The following is a 14,192-nucleotide window of genomic DNA, read 5'->3' on the forward strand; positions in this document are numbered from 1 at the left end:
CCATAGTCAAAGTAAGTTTTACAATATATGTTTATATGCTGATAAAAGTTAACAATGATAATTGATAAACCTCCAATCAAACTTTAGAGTCTTGTTCTTTTGTTAATTTGCACTATTGTTGCAATATATTAGGCCCAATTTGTCTTATAAAATTTTTAGCCCATTGGGCTTCAAAAACAAGCTGGTAATTGGTAACAATGGTATATAAAAAAATTAGGCCCAATTTGTCTTAACACCCTAATTCTTCTACCCCGTCTCCTCTCAGATCTCGTAGCCGTTCGAACTCCGGCGACCGTATGCCGGCGGTGGTGCTTACACCAATGAAAGATGATACTAGCATTGGTAGCTCACATACACCGGAGAGAAATGTAGAGGTTGGTTTGTTTTTTTAATAATAAAACCTCCAATTCCACCCGTTTTCCTTTCCTCCCATGCACCTCTGATGTTATAAGATAACATATTCATAGTTTACCCGTAAACTCGTGTTCCTCAATAATCATCCCGCGGATTATATCTTCTTGCCCCATAAACAGACAACCTAAAATTTCCCCGACTTCAATCGTTTTCAAGACCTCCCTTTCGATCTCTTCCTTGGATTTCCTTTTATTAATCATAGACTGTTCTTGCAAGCTGTCCGTTTCGCTGCCATCATTAAAATCAAGTCTTGAAATAAGACGAGTTGATGAGATCGATTTGTTAACCCAAAATTTGTCTTTGAGTTTCAACGAAATCGGGTGTGCTTTTCTTTTACTATTCAGCTCTTTAGTCTGCTTCTTTTTTCTTGATGTGTTCGAAACCGATTCGGAGGATACCTCCTTGTTTAGATCAAGTAAAACCTCTTCTCTACCCACATGTTCAATTAATTCCATTAAATTAAACGGGTCACTATCAACTCGCGGTACCGGATCAATCATAATTTGAGCCTTTGGAGTTAGAGGGAGTAGCCCATTTGAATAAAATAATGTACTCAAGGCCCAATCATCCCCTATCAAATCCTCTTGTAACCCATTTGTGTTAGGAGGCCCACCTTTACGTGGAGGAGATGTAAGAAGTGGATCCTCCTCTAGACCACACACATGATCTTCCACATTAACCCTAAGATGGGACCCATCCAACTTAGGTGGTGGGGTCATTCGTATCATTCAAATTTTTTTGGGGTTCCTTCAAGCCATTGACCTTGACAAACTCTGCCCCATTATCTTGAAAAGTCCCATCTTCCTGACTTGACATATCCCCTTTTTCATCAGACGTATCACCTGCCGTAGCTACCAGCTTTTCCGACTTTCCAAGTGCCGAGACCTCTGACTCTACCATCCTTTCATTGACCACAAGATTTACCGGCGAAGCCTACTCCGGTGATAACAACTTCGAAAATACATAAGGAATATTTGAATTCTGAGAGTCAACTTCCTCTCTAGCCTGGTTATCTGACTTCGGGCATGACATGCCACCGGACGAGTCACCAGAACAAGAGGAGACTGTTACCCCAACGAAGTTTGGAAGCCATGATTTTATTTCCTCCACAACCCAAACTGGATGAATCTTCCCATTCCACTTAAAAAGACATGGTGTTTAGTGGTGCTTTTTTGTTATGTAATGTTTAATCATGTTTTTAATTTTATGTAAAATGTTGTTTTGGTCAATGAGGTTTGTTCAGAATTGTTGTTTTGGTCGTATTTCTTTCGCCTAAAATACATCGCCTTTTTAATTTCAAGCATTAAGTCCAATGTACAAGATATATGTCTGGCCAAGATATATGTGTTTTGCCTTAGTGTCTATGAAGCGTGAGAGTCACCATGAGTTGTCACATGTACGAAGGAAAATGGTAAAAACATATTATTTATAAAAATTAAAAAATCACGGAATTTTGACTCCCTGTTGTAATTGTAGATGCCCTATTGTATACATAATTTTGGACACGGGACGCCTCATTGTCAAAGATTCTAATGCCCCATTGATTGCACCCGGTACAAACATGCTTAAATTTTTATAAAATTTATAGTAATGCTATAGTTAAATTAACCTTAAATTTTTATAATACATATAGCAACACAATATGTTGATAAAAGTTAACAGTGATAAACTTTTCCATTTTTCCCCTATGTCCTGTTTTGAACGTCCACATCACCTCCAATCAAGCATTCAATCAAGTTAACAACGGCCTTGCTCTTTTGTTTATTTGCACTATTGTTGCAATATATGACATTATACTTTCTATCAAGTTTAACAACGGTCTTGTTCTGTAATTCTTTTGAAAGACGGGTTTATAAAAACATTAGACCTAACAACATGTTAGGACTAGAGAAAAATTACATTTTGCTTCTACGAATATATGAATGGTACATGATAACCTGAAATACAAAATATCGTCATATATCAAATGTTTCTTATGTCTAATTCAGTCTAAATTTCTTGAATGCCACATCGTTCCTTAAATACTAAAGTTCTCAAAACTTTGTTGTATTTTATTTGAATAATTTGTTTTCTTATAAATCTTCAGTTTGATTTGTTTTTATATATTTTGAGATTTTGGACGTATGGTATAATTACAAATTTGACCTTGACTAACGTGTTCACCAAGCTATATTTGACTCATTCAATACCCAAGTTTTCTTTCGTATGTAATCGTACTACGTTAGCAATGACGTAGGTATAATCAATAACTTATCCTCCAAATGTTTTTTTGCCAACAAAGTCAACCACGTGCTGCACACTTCGTGGTCACGTGAGTACAACTTATCAATATATGCCGTTTATTGGAATATCCGCATCATACAACATGACTTGAGACATTGACTTTGTTTTATTGCGTTTTTTTATCAGCTCAGTTAATACAAATTGCAGATAATTTCATAATAAAGGAGGTTTTTTTTACATTTTAATAAGTATTTTGTCCGTGTATTGCAGGGAGCGGGTTAGATGTATTACAAGTTCAGAAGATAGCTACCGGTGAAGAAACGTGGATCTACTCACTGGTAGCAGATCTACTTTCCTCGGGTATGATTAAACTGTTTCACCGATGGTTCCTTTGAATCCGTGTTCTTCCACCTACAAAATGAACAGCGCCGTTACTTACCCCTCAGAAAGGGACAGAGGGGTCCTCTTTGGGGTAACCCTCCGGCGTGAGAATCAGTATCTTTGTGGAGAAGATAATAAAGTGAGAGTCAGTGAAATCCCAAGAGTATTGCTGAATCGCTGAATCCTCTTGATTGTGTGACTGTGTGTTTTCTGTAACTGACTGTGAGTGAATATAATTCAATATGATTGAATGTGATATCACTGCTTGTAACTGTCAATGATTGAGTGTGAATGAATGTGTCATCAAAGTGGAGTTGACGCTGTATTTATAGTGCTAGGGTTTCCACTGGCTGGGCTCAGCCTCGTTGGCCTCCTCCAATCGCACTGCGCCACGTGTCCTCTGGGACACCTGGCGCTTTCTCGTTGGTTGTAATCATGTGGTAGCACATGTGTCATGCTGAGTTGTCGACCTTTCATTTGGCAGCTGTCAACATCAGCATATTCTTACTCCTTAAAAAGATGCCTTCTAGAAGAGTGTCTGACGTGCACAATCAAGGTTGCCCTGATCCTGATTTGGATAAGGACGAGGTTGATTATGTGTACGTGTGATATGCGCCCATCCTGAGAATGCGCGAAGTCTTCTTTTTATTCTCACGCGCAGATATTTCATGCGCAGGTGTGATATGCACGAGCGTGTGATATGCACCGCGCGCTGGTGCGCCACGCGCATATGTGACGCGCGAGCATATGTGATGTGCAAGAGCATGCGATATGCGCCGCGCGCATATGTGATGCGCGAGCATATGATGCCTGAGCATGTTTTGTATGCGCGATGCGCCTGGGTTTTGGCTTTGTGCCTTCATAATGTCTTTATCTTGTGGGTTGACCCGCCTTGCTTGGTGTTGAGGCGGGTACATACCTCTTCAAGCCCCCCCAGTCTAATGTGTGTCTTATCTTGCGCGAGCGTGGTAAGATAGATATTAGACTCACTGAATTGTCCTTTTATAGGGGGTTTTGTCGTTTTCTTGGTTGTTTCCATCGTCGCGCGAAGTTCTATCCATTTGGGTGAAAACGAAAGGTCCAAACACGTGGTTGGTTGGTGATGACGTGCGCCGTAAACGTGTCAGACGTTTCGTGTGCTCGAGGTGCTACAGTTGCCTTTCACGTCCCCTCACACAGCTGTCTTGAACACGTGTCGCACTCGCATTGGTTAGTACCTGGGAGTGGGGGCGCGTCTCTGTTCCGTGGCAGGTCGGTTACATCTTTTTGTCCCTTCACACAGCTGTTAGGGACACGTGTCGCGCCTTCGTTGGCTTGCCCCTGCGAGTGGGGGCGCGTGAAATCCGATCAGCTGCCACATTTCTCTCTCCTGGGCCTATAAAAGCAGGCCCTTAGGAAATTTTTATCTTCATCTTCATTGTTGCTAAAATTCAAATTTCTGCTTTCACATTCTGATTTGAGTGTTTACATCGATTCGAATCCTCGATTATCGGCTATTACAGTTGTATGTCTGATAGTTCATACTCGTCTAGCCCTTCAATCACCTCCGTTGCCTCTCGAAGACGCCGTGTGAAATCTGTGGTGATGTCGACATTGAAGCAAAAGGGGAAGGGGAAGAAGGTTGTTGAGACCACATCGGAGGAAGTAGGGAGGACCAAGGCCACCAAAAGGTGGAATGAAATCCCCTGCAAATTGAAGCAGTCAGATCTCGACAACCTGATCACCTCTCAGGGCTTTCCCACCCTGTTTGGCTGCATGTTGCCTAGGTCCGGGCAAACGGCGGCTGACCCGCCTGCCGGCTATATATCCCTATATAGCCACTTTTTCACCCACTGCAACCTTCGTCTCCCGATGACAAGGTTTGTGGGTGCACTGTTGAAGTTCTATGGGATTCACATATCCCAAGTCCATCCGTTTGGACTCGTGCGCGTGACTCACTTTGAGTTCATGTGCAAATCCCAGCGCGAGGAACCCACTCCTCGGCGCTTTCAATATTTTTATAAGGCCAAGATCCAAGACAATTGGATCTCTTTTATTCCTCGCAGTCAGAAGGTGAAGTGTTCCACTGTTTCATTCAAGAGCCTTCATGACTGGTCTGAGAGGTTTTTTTACATTAAGGCCGGTGTGATCCCCCTCCGTATGACCATGCGCTCTATCACTTCTGCGCCTGCGGATGAGGATGTCCTCAAGAACCCAACTGGCGCATGGGTTAAGAAACTGACCGCCGAACCATCCCCCGCGAAGAAAATTTGCGAGGAGGCGCTGGTTGGGGTCGGCATGAGCAGGCTCTGGGCCGACAGCGCGCTTGAGCCCGTTATCCAAGTCGACGGGTTGTGTAAGTTTTTTTTTTTTTTTTTTTTTTTTTTTTTTTTTTTTATATTTGCGCGAACATCGTTCTTTTGTTGATATCATTTAACTTGGCTTTGCGCAGTCACCAAGGATTACATCCTTGCCGCTTATGATGAACATGTGGAGGGCGGCTCCGTCGAACTTGGCGCTGGGGAGGTTGGTTTCCCGGATCGCTTCGATGACCTGTTCATCCCAGTAGATCTGGAATTTGACTTTGACGGTGACGCGCCTGGTAAGCCTTCGCACTTCTGCTCATTCCTTTAGAATACCCAAGTTTATTAACATTTCTGTCGCTTGTTTTTGTAGATGCGCTTGAAAACTACGAGCTAGAGCTCGCGGAAGAGGAGGAGGAGGAAGAGGAGGCGCCTCTACTAAAGCGCAAAGCTAAGGGGAAATCTGGCGCAGGGGCCAGTAAGAAACAGAAGAAAGAGGACACCCCTGTCGCTCATCCCCATGCTCAAACGAAGGGACCTAAGGAAACCCAGGTGTTTACCACAAAGGTTTCTTTAGCTTCTCTGCCTGTGAGAGTGGGCAGACCTCCTGTCCACTTGAGGTATGGTGGCGTCGCCTCCTCCTTTCGCGCGGCTGAAGAGAGAAGCAGTGCCGCGCCTGCAACAGGTATACTTTATTTATCTTCATCTGGCTGAATTGTTATTAAACCTTTGCTCCTTTAAATGTTTGCAGAGGCAGCGACGGTAACAGATCAGCCGCAGGCGCCACAAGGTGCCACGGCTGCGCCGGGGACTCCATCGAAGTCCCCTGTTCTACCCTCTGAAAAGGGTAGAATGGATTTTATGGCGATGTTCGATGCGCGAACAGAATTGCGCCAAGGTAAGTTTTGCACATATGTCTTCTAAATTTTTCCCTTTGGAGTCAGTCATAAACAATTTTTCCTTGTTTATTTGTTCATAGGAGTTGTAGCTGGCGCAACAGTTGCTGGTGATACTCCTGGCGGCACTTCCGGCGCCGCTGGTTCTGGTCCTGCTCCTGCTAGTGCTGAATCTCCCCTTATTGGGATTACCAAGGAGCAGGAAACCGTATTGCGCGCCGAACTGGCGGCGTCGAGACCTCCCTCGCCTCCTCCTGCACACAGCCCTCCCCGCGAGGCTGGTTTGGAGCCTTCCAGGTCGCAGGAGAAGAGGCCTGTTGAAGAAGACGAGGAGGACGAGGGGGTTCAAGTTGAAGACTCCTTGGGAGACCGCGCCAGCCCTGCGATGCCGCAAGTGTTCGCAGCGCAGACCTCTGGTGGGGCTGGCGCTGACTTTCCTGCTTCATCCCCGCAGGTATGTATTGATTTGTTGGTCCGCTGCGCGTATCTCCATATAAGTATGTTTTATGACTTAGAACTTTTCTTGTGTTTTGCAGGAAGGTGTCCACGTTTACCGCCCGAGATGGAATATTAATGAAGAGAGTTCCTTTCAATCCATGGGCGTATGCGAGGACTTCTGGGCTCATGCCGTGCCTCCTACTGAAAGGAGGTATCAGGAGGAGCGCACCCGCGCGGACTTGCTGAACGACCATGTTTTCGCTGGGTCGGCTTTCTTCGCTGCTTCCCAAGAGCTTCGTCGTGATTATGTTAAAGTACGCGACGCTCTTGTGGAAGCCCAGCGAGAGGCTAAGGTGGCCGCCTGGAACCTGTCTGATGCTCGCGCGCGAGCTGAGAAACTCCAGGCGGAGCTCAGTGAAAACAGAGCAAGTGCCAACACCGCATACATCAAGCGCGGGCATGAGCTCCAAGCTGCGCGGGAGAAGCAGCAGTTGGCGGAGGCCGAAGTTGCCAAGTACGCGCGCAGAGTGCGTGTCTTGGAACAGCAGGCCGAGGCGCGTGACCAAGCTATCATCCAGAGTATCACTGAGAAATCATCACTGGAGAGCGAGGTTGCGCGCCTGAAAAGGGATTTGGCGGCCGCGCAGGCCGATAGAGATGAGGCCTTGGCCACGGCGGCGTCTAGCCAGGAAGCACTTGGTGCTGCGCAGGCGGAGAAAGAAAAAATTTTGGCGGCAGCAGCGTCTGATAAGGAGGAACTAAAAAAGGCTAAGGAAACTGTTGAGTTACTAAACTCTCAGGTTCCTGCCCTCGAGACGTCTGTTGCTGGCCTCGCGCAGGATCGCCAATGGCTGGTGTCACAGGGCATGGCTCGCTGCGCTTTGGCGATGAAATATTCCGCCGAGTTTCAAGCCCTTGTGATGGACTGCAATGCCGCCGCGCGTTTGGTGGGCCGAGCTGAAGGGTTTACGGATGGGTATGAGTATGGCATGTTGAGGAAGAACCCATCCGAGTACCCTTACAAGAGCGATGCGGCCTGCGCGGACATGGCCGCGGTGGGGGAAAAATATATGAATACTCCCATCCCCATCCTTATGCAGGTACCTTGATCTTAATGAGTTTTACTTTACTAACTTTTCTAAGTGTTTTGTACTCATTACTTTTCTAATGATTTACAGATAGCTGCGCTTGCTGACCAGCCCGACCTCGGCGCGCTAAAGAAGTTGCTTGATGATTGCGAGAGGGCTGGTGGCGATGATGGTGGCGCGGGGGATGTTGCCCCTGCCAGCGGCTCTGGCGCGGCGAAAGAATCTGCTCGTGACACCGTTGTGATCGAAGACTCCAATGAGGAGGAAGAACTTGACTATGGTCAGTTCGGGGATGAGGAGCAGACCGCGCCAGATGCTGCGGGAGATGATGAGGGTGATGAAGCGGCTGACGTCGACGTGGAGACTTGAGAAGCCCTTCATCAAATTTTGTATATTTATTTTTTATACTTGTAATTTGTAACTCATCATACTTGTAAATTTCGATCCAATGGAATGAAACTTGTTCTCTCGTTTTCATATCTTGCGCATTTCCATTCATCTCTTCATGTTTGGTTGTATAGATATAAGATATGCTTGCACGTTAAAATAAGAACAAGGTTGTATGGAAATTATTCACTTAACCTCTGTTCTATTTTGTTTGTGGTTCTCGCAGTATCTTGCTCATGCTGACATGCGCGCTAACTTTTCGTTATTTTCTTTTTCGCGCGTCGTTGTCGCGCGGTATGGAAGTATGAGTTTAGCCATTACATGTCAGCTTGTGTTACTCAGATATCCACTATGATTCCGCGCGCGGCCTCGACCTGAGACCTTAACATGATATGGCATGTACTTTGCCTTAGTTGTGTTTAAGGATTTTTATGATCAGGCTGCGCGGGATGTAAGATGGATGTTTGTGAGTGTTTTGAGCTAAGGCTCTTTGTTTTGGGCTAAGGCCCTGACGTTTTTAGAGTTAAGACTCATTAACGTGTTTGAGCTAAGGCTCGTAAGTTTGGGCTAAGGCCCTGACGTTTTAGAGTTAAGACTCGTTAACGCGTTTGAGCTAAGGCTCGCGCATGTATGTTTTACTTCGCTTTATTTTGTTTTGAAGTCAATATAGTGTTGTCATATTGTTCCAATTTAATAAAGGAAGTGTGAAACATGTATGCAAAGGTAATAGAACAAATATTGAAAGATAGCGCGACAAATATTGAAAGATAGCGCGAATCATCATTCATGATGGCTTAAAAGCCTTGATTACAAATTTGAACTTTTACATGAAGCATTTTCTAAGTTGTGCCGCGTTCCACGAGCGCGGTATCTTTTTTCCATTCAAATCTTTTAAAGCGTACGCGCCTTTCCCCAAATCTTCTGAAATTTGATAAGGTCCCTCCCAATTGGGGGACATTTTTCCTGGGGGTATTGCGCGACTAGCTTCATTGTTTCGGAGGACAAAATCATTTTTCTTGAAGTGGCATTCTTTAACGCGCTGATTATAATATTTTTCCAGCTTTTTCTTGTATCTGGCTTCATTAATGATAGCCGCTTCTCTGCGCCCTTCAAGCAAGTTAAGGTCCAATCTTCTTTCGCGCTCGTTATCAGTTTTGCTCATCATGAGTACCCTATGGGATGGGCATCCAATTTCTGCTGGGATCATAGCCTCTGTCCCATAGGTTAGGCTGAACGGGGATTCGCCATTGCTAGTTTTGCTTAATGTCCTGTGCGCCCACAGGACATTAGGTAACTCTTCGACCCAAGAATGGGATTCTCCCTCCAACCTTTTCTTCAGCCCATTTAACAAACTTTGATTCGCGCGCTCCACTTGACCATTCCCCTGAGGGTGGTAGACGGATGTGAAGATTTGGTTGATGTGCAATTCTCTGAGCCAGCTTGATATCTTCCTGTCAGTGAATTGTTTGCCATTGTCGCTCACAATTTCCATGGGAAGGCCAAAACGGCAAATGATGTGGCTCCAGATAAATTGCTTCATCGCCTCAGCTGTGATTTTTGCTAGTGGCTTGGCCTCAACCCATTTTGTGAAATAGTCTATCGCCACTACCAAAAATTTCACTCGCCCTTGCGCTTGCGGCAGGGGCCCTACAATATCAATGGCCCATTTGTGGAAAGGCCATGCGGAGGTGACTGGAATCAAGTTGTTCTTTGGACGCATGGTGTTTGGCGCGTAGCTCTGACATGCCTTGCATTTTTGGATTTCTTTTAGCGCATCCAAGTACATGCCTGGCCAATAGTAGCCTGAGCTCATCGCCTTGGCAACCACCATGCGCGGGCCAGCGTGAATTCCACAGATTCCTTCATGAATCTCCCTAATCACATAGGTTGCTTCTTCAGCATCCAGGCACTTCATGAGCGGTCCAAGATAAGAGCGCCGATATAATGTACCATCAAGTAATTCATAGTTCTGTGCCTTGTGTCTTATCTTTCTCGCCTGTGCGCGATCGTCCGGTAACTTCCCCTTCATCAGGAATTCTGTTATTGGAGTTATCCAGGATGAAGGGGTTGTATGAATTACAAGGACCGATTGCGTTTGCACTGACGGGCTGCTCATTACCTCCACCCTGACATCTTTGCCAAAGTGATCAAAATTAGTTGATGCCATTTTACTCAACGCGTCAGCGGACTTGTTTTCGCTGCGCGAGATGTGTATGATTCTGAAGAAGTCAAACTGCTCAACGAGCTTTTTTGCCTGCTCTAGATACAGAGGCATTGTGTTCTCCTTGGCGTCATATAGGCCGTTGACCTGAGCAGCTACCAAGTAAGAATCAACATGCGCCTCTAGTCTTTTAACCCCAAACTTGCGCGCGATGCGCAGACCAGCCAGCGGGGCTTCATACTCAGCCTCATTGTTGGTACTCTTGAAGTCCAACCTGATAGCATAAGTATATTCACGATTATCAGGGTCCATCAGTTTGAGGCCTGCGCCGGACCCTTCGCTGTTGGAGGCTCCATCAGTGAATAGCCTCCAAACATCTTCTTCATCATTTGCTCGCGGAGGATCTACCTCGCGCTGAGCTTCTTCAATCTTTCCGTCTGGGATTTCCGTGATGAAATCCGCCAAAACTTGACCCTTTATCGCTGGACGGGGCTTATAAGTGATCGTGTGTTCACCTAATTCCAGCGCCCACTTTGTCAGCCTTCCGGAGAGCGCGGGGCGTCGCAAGACTTGCTGGATGTTGTAACCAGTCAGAACTTCAATAGGATGACCATTGAAGTATCTATGGAGCTTGCGCGACGCGTGTGTTAGTGACAAAACTAACTTTTCCATTATGGAATAGCGCGTCTCAGGGTCTGTGAGCACCCGACTCACATAGTATATCGGCGTTTGTATCCCCTTGCGATCCACCAATAATACTGCGCCGATCGCGCGGTCTCTAGCTGACAGGTACAATGTAAGGGTCTCGCCAGGAAGTGGAGCTGTGAGCGCTGGCAATTTAATGAGACATTCTTTTATCTCAGTGAAAGCTTGCTCAGCCTCAGGCGTCCACTTGAATTGGCTCTTCTTCAAACAGTTCCTCAAGGTGTTAACGAATGGAGTAGATTTGCTGGCGTGGTTCGCTAGGAACCTGTTGATTGACACCAATCTACCATTCAGCTTCTGAACCTCTTTCATGGTGGATGGTGAAGGCATGTCAAGGATGGCTTCCACCTTTTCAGGGTTCACCTTGAAACCATCCTTAGTGACCATTACACCAAGAAATTTCCCCTCTTCTGCGCCGAAAGTACATTTGCTCGGGTTGAGCTTCATGTTAACCTCCGTTAGGCGCTGAAGGGTTTCCTCGATGTCTTTGAGCATTTGTCTCTCCTCCCTACTCTTGATTACCAAATCATCGACGTAGACTTCTAGATTTCTTCCGATTTGTTCACTGAAAACCGAATCCATAAGTCTCTGATAGGTTGCGCCCGCATTTTTTAAACCAAATGGCATTTTTGTGTAACAAAAAACACCATTGTCGGTTCTGAAGGCCGTCTTGTCTTCATCCTGTGGTGCCATTTGAATCTGGTGATAGCCTTTGTAGGCATCCAGGAAACATTTGAGCTTGAATGGCGCCACGGAGTCCACCTTTGCGTCGATGTTTGGGAGGGGGTAACAATCTTTCGGACATGCTTTGTTGAGGTCCTTGAAGTCAATACACATTCTCCATGACCCGTTGCTTTTCTTTACCATCACAGGATTGGCTACCCATGTCTGTTATCGAATTGGGCGGATGATGTTTGCGCGCAACAGGTCCTCCACTTGCTCATTCATGGCCTTCGCCTTTTCATCCCCCATGATTCTCTTTTTCTGTGCAATTGGCTCCACCGACTTAAACGTGTTAAGAGAATGTTGCGCCAAGTCTCGCGGGACCCCCGTCATATCGGAGTGTTGCCACGCGAAAACCGACGTGTATTTTGTAAGCAACTTTTTCATTCTCAATCTCGTTTCGTCTGAAATGGTAGCGCCAATTGTGACCGTTTGATCTGGGAATTTTGGGTTTAAAATCCACTTCTCTGGCGCATTGTCAGCCATTGTAAGTTTCATTCTCCCTTCCCGCGGCGTGCTTGTCACTGCGCACAAATGATCGCGGTAAACAAATGCTACGCCTGTTGGTGTAGGGATCCCCAATGCGCCGTGCGCTGGCGACGGTACAGCATTAAATTGGGCAATCGTTCCCCTACCCAGGATCATATTGTGGCATGACGTGGTGGGCAAGACCAAGAAGTTGACAACTTCGGCTCGCTTGTGCTCATCATCCCCCATAGTTAGTTCAAACTGAATCTGGCCTAGGGGATGTATGATTTCATTTGAGACACCACAGATTGGTGCGTTCACAATTTCTAGCCGCGCTTGGTCTGCCGGGTCTAACTTTCTGAAACACTGCTCATACATAATGTCAGATTCACTTCCAGTGTCCACCAGGACCTTTGACACTTCGTAATGAGCAATGTGTGTGGTAATGACGAGAGGACTGCTTATTGAAGGGCCTCCCCTGATTCTTGGGAAGATGACTTGCTGCTCGCGCCAATCTCCGTGGATTTGCGCGCTTCTCTTTCTTGACGTCTGCCCTTGTCGTCCCCCCTCAGCCACACAGATTCTTTTGTACTTCTTGCTGGCAGAGGCTCCCTCCGGTTGCTCATCTTCTATTCTTTGGTTTTTTACCAAGTGAGCCAGCCTGCCCGACTTTACATCCTTCTCGATCGCATCCTTTAAATGATGGCATGCGTCGGTGTTGTGGCCCGGGGACCTGTGAAATTCACAATATTTGCCACTGTTTTGCGGTCCCTTGTAGTGTAGTTGTTTGGGGGGCTTGAATTGGACATTCTCAGTACTTAACACCTGTGAAGGTGTTTTAGTGAGGGGCGTCCATATTCTTGGCAAAGGTCTGCTAGGATCTCTGCCGCCCTCCCTCTTGTCACCGTCCCCGCGATTACGAACTTCTTTTTGGGGCTGTGGTGAGGTTGGTTGCGCTTGTTTTTCCGCGGAAGAAAAACTTGTTGGCTGCAACCTGGACCATACAGAGTTCTGTTTGGCCCTCTTATCTTTGCTGCGCGGTGATTCTGCCTGTTGCGCTCTTTCTCTTGCCCTATCTTGGGCAATCTGTTTCTCATTTCTCGCGAAAACTCGCGATGCCTCCATTAACTTGGCCCACGTGGTGGGCATACCATCTTTGCTTACAAGAGCCCGGCGGAGTTGGTCACTGCGCGCGCCTTGTATAAAGGCCACGCGCAGGAGCTGCTCAGTTATGCCCCCGATTGCCAGGGATTCCTGATTGAAACGAGTGATGTAATCTTCAATCGTTTCATCATTCCTGCGTATGCAGTGCATGATGTCATCAGGATCGCGCGTGTGCCTGCGCTGCTGTACGAAGTGGGCTTGGAACTTTTCTAATAGTTCCTCGAACCCATCAATTTGCCCTGTCGGCAAGCTCTCGAACCATACCCGCGCTGCGCCCGTGAGGCAGCGAGCAAACATATGACACCATGTTGGCATCGTCCAGCTCTCTAGGTTTCCCGTGTTATAGAAACCTTGCAAAAAGTCATCTGGATCTGTTGTGCCATCATATTTGCCCAGACCACTTGGCATCTTTGTCTTGTGCTGGATGGGAGCCTGCGCGATGCGCGCAGTAAACTTTGAGTGTTTTACCAGGATGGCTGGTCTATAGGGCGTGGTTACGTCCACTTGCCCTCTGATCGGTGGGCTGTACGGCATGTGCAGATCCAGATCTGCTCTGGCTCCAGGCGCCATGTTCACAGGCGCGCGAAGCTGTGAGCCTCCTGCATGAGTATCCCGTGTCTTCCTCATGCTATGCACTTCTTCATCACTGAACTCAGTGTGTGCAGTGTGAACAGAATGTCCCTCTTCCGGCGCGCGCGGCCTCTTTGTAGTCTGCTTATCAAAAGCTTGCCTTTGTGCTTGGTCGGCTAGCTTCTTCTGCTTGACCATGTCGTTGTACTTTTCAATCAGACGCCGCTGCTCGTTTATGAGCCATTCATTCGGATCATTTGCTTCATCTTCTGGACCCATTGGTCCTTTCAGC

Source organism: Bidens hawaiensis, unplaced genomic scaffold (assembly GCF_021521415.1).
Source record: "Bidens hawaiensis isolate Kalapana, Puna unplaced genomic scaffold, B.hawaiensis_p1.1 tig00032814_1, whole genome shotgun sequence".
Taxonomy (NCBI): domain Eukaryota; kingdom Viridiplantae; phylum Streptophyta; class Magnoliopsida; order Asterales; family Asteraceae; genus Bidens; species Bidens hawaiensis.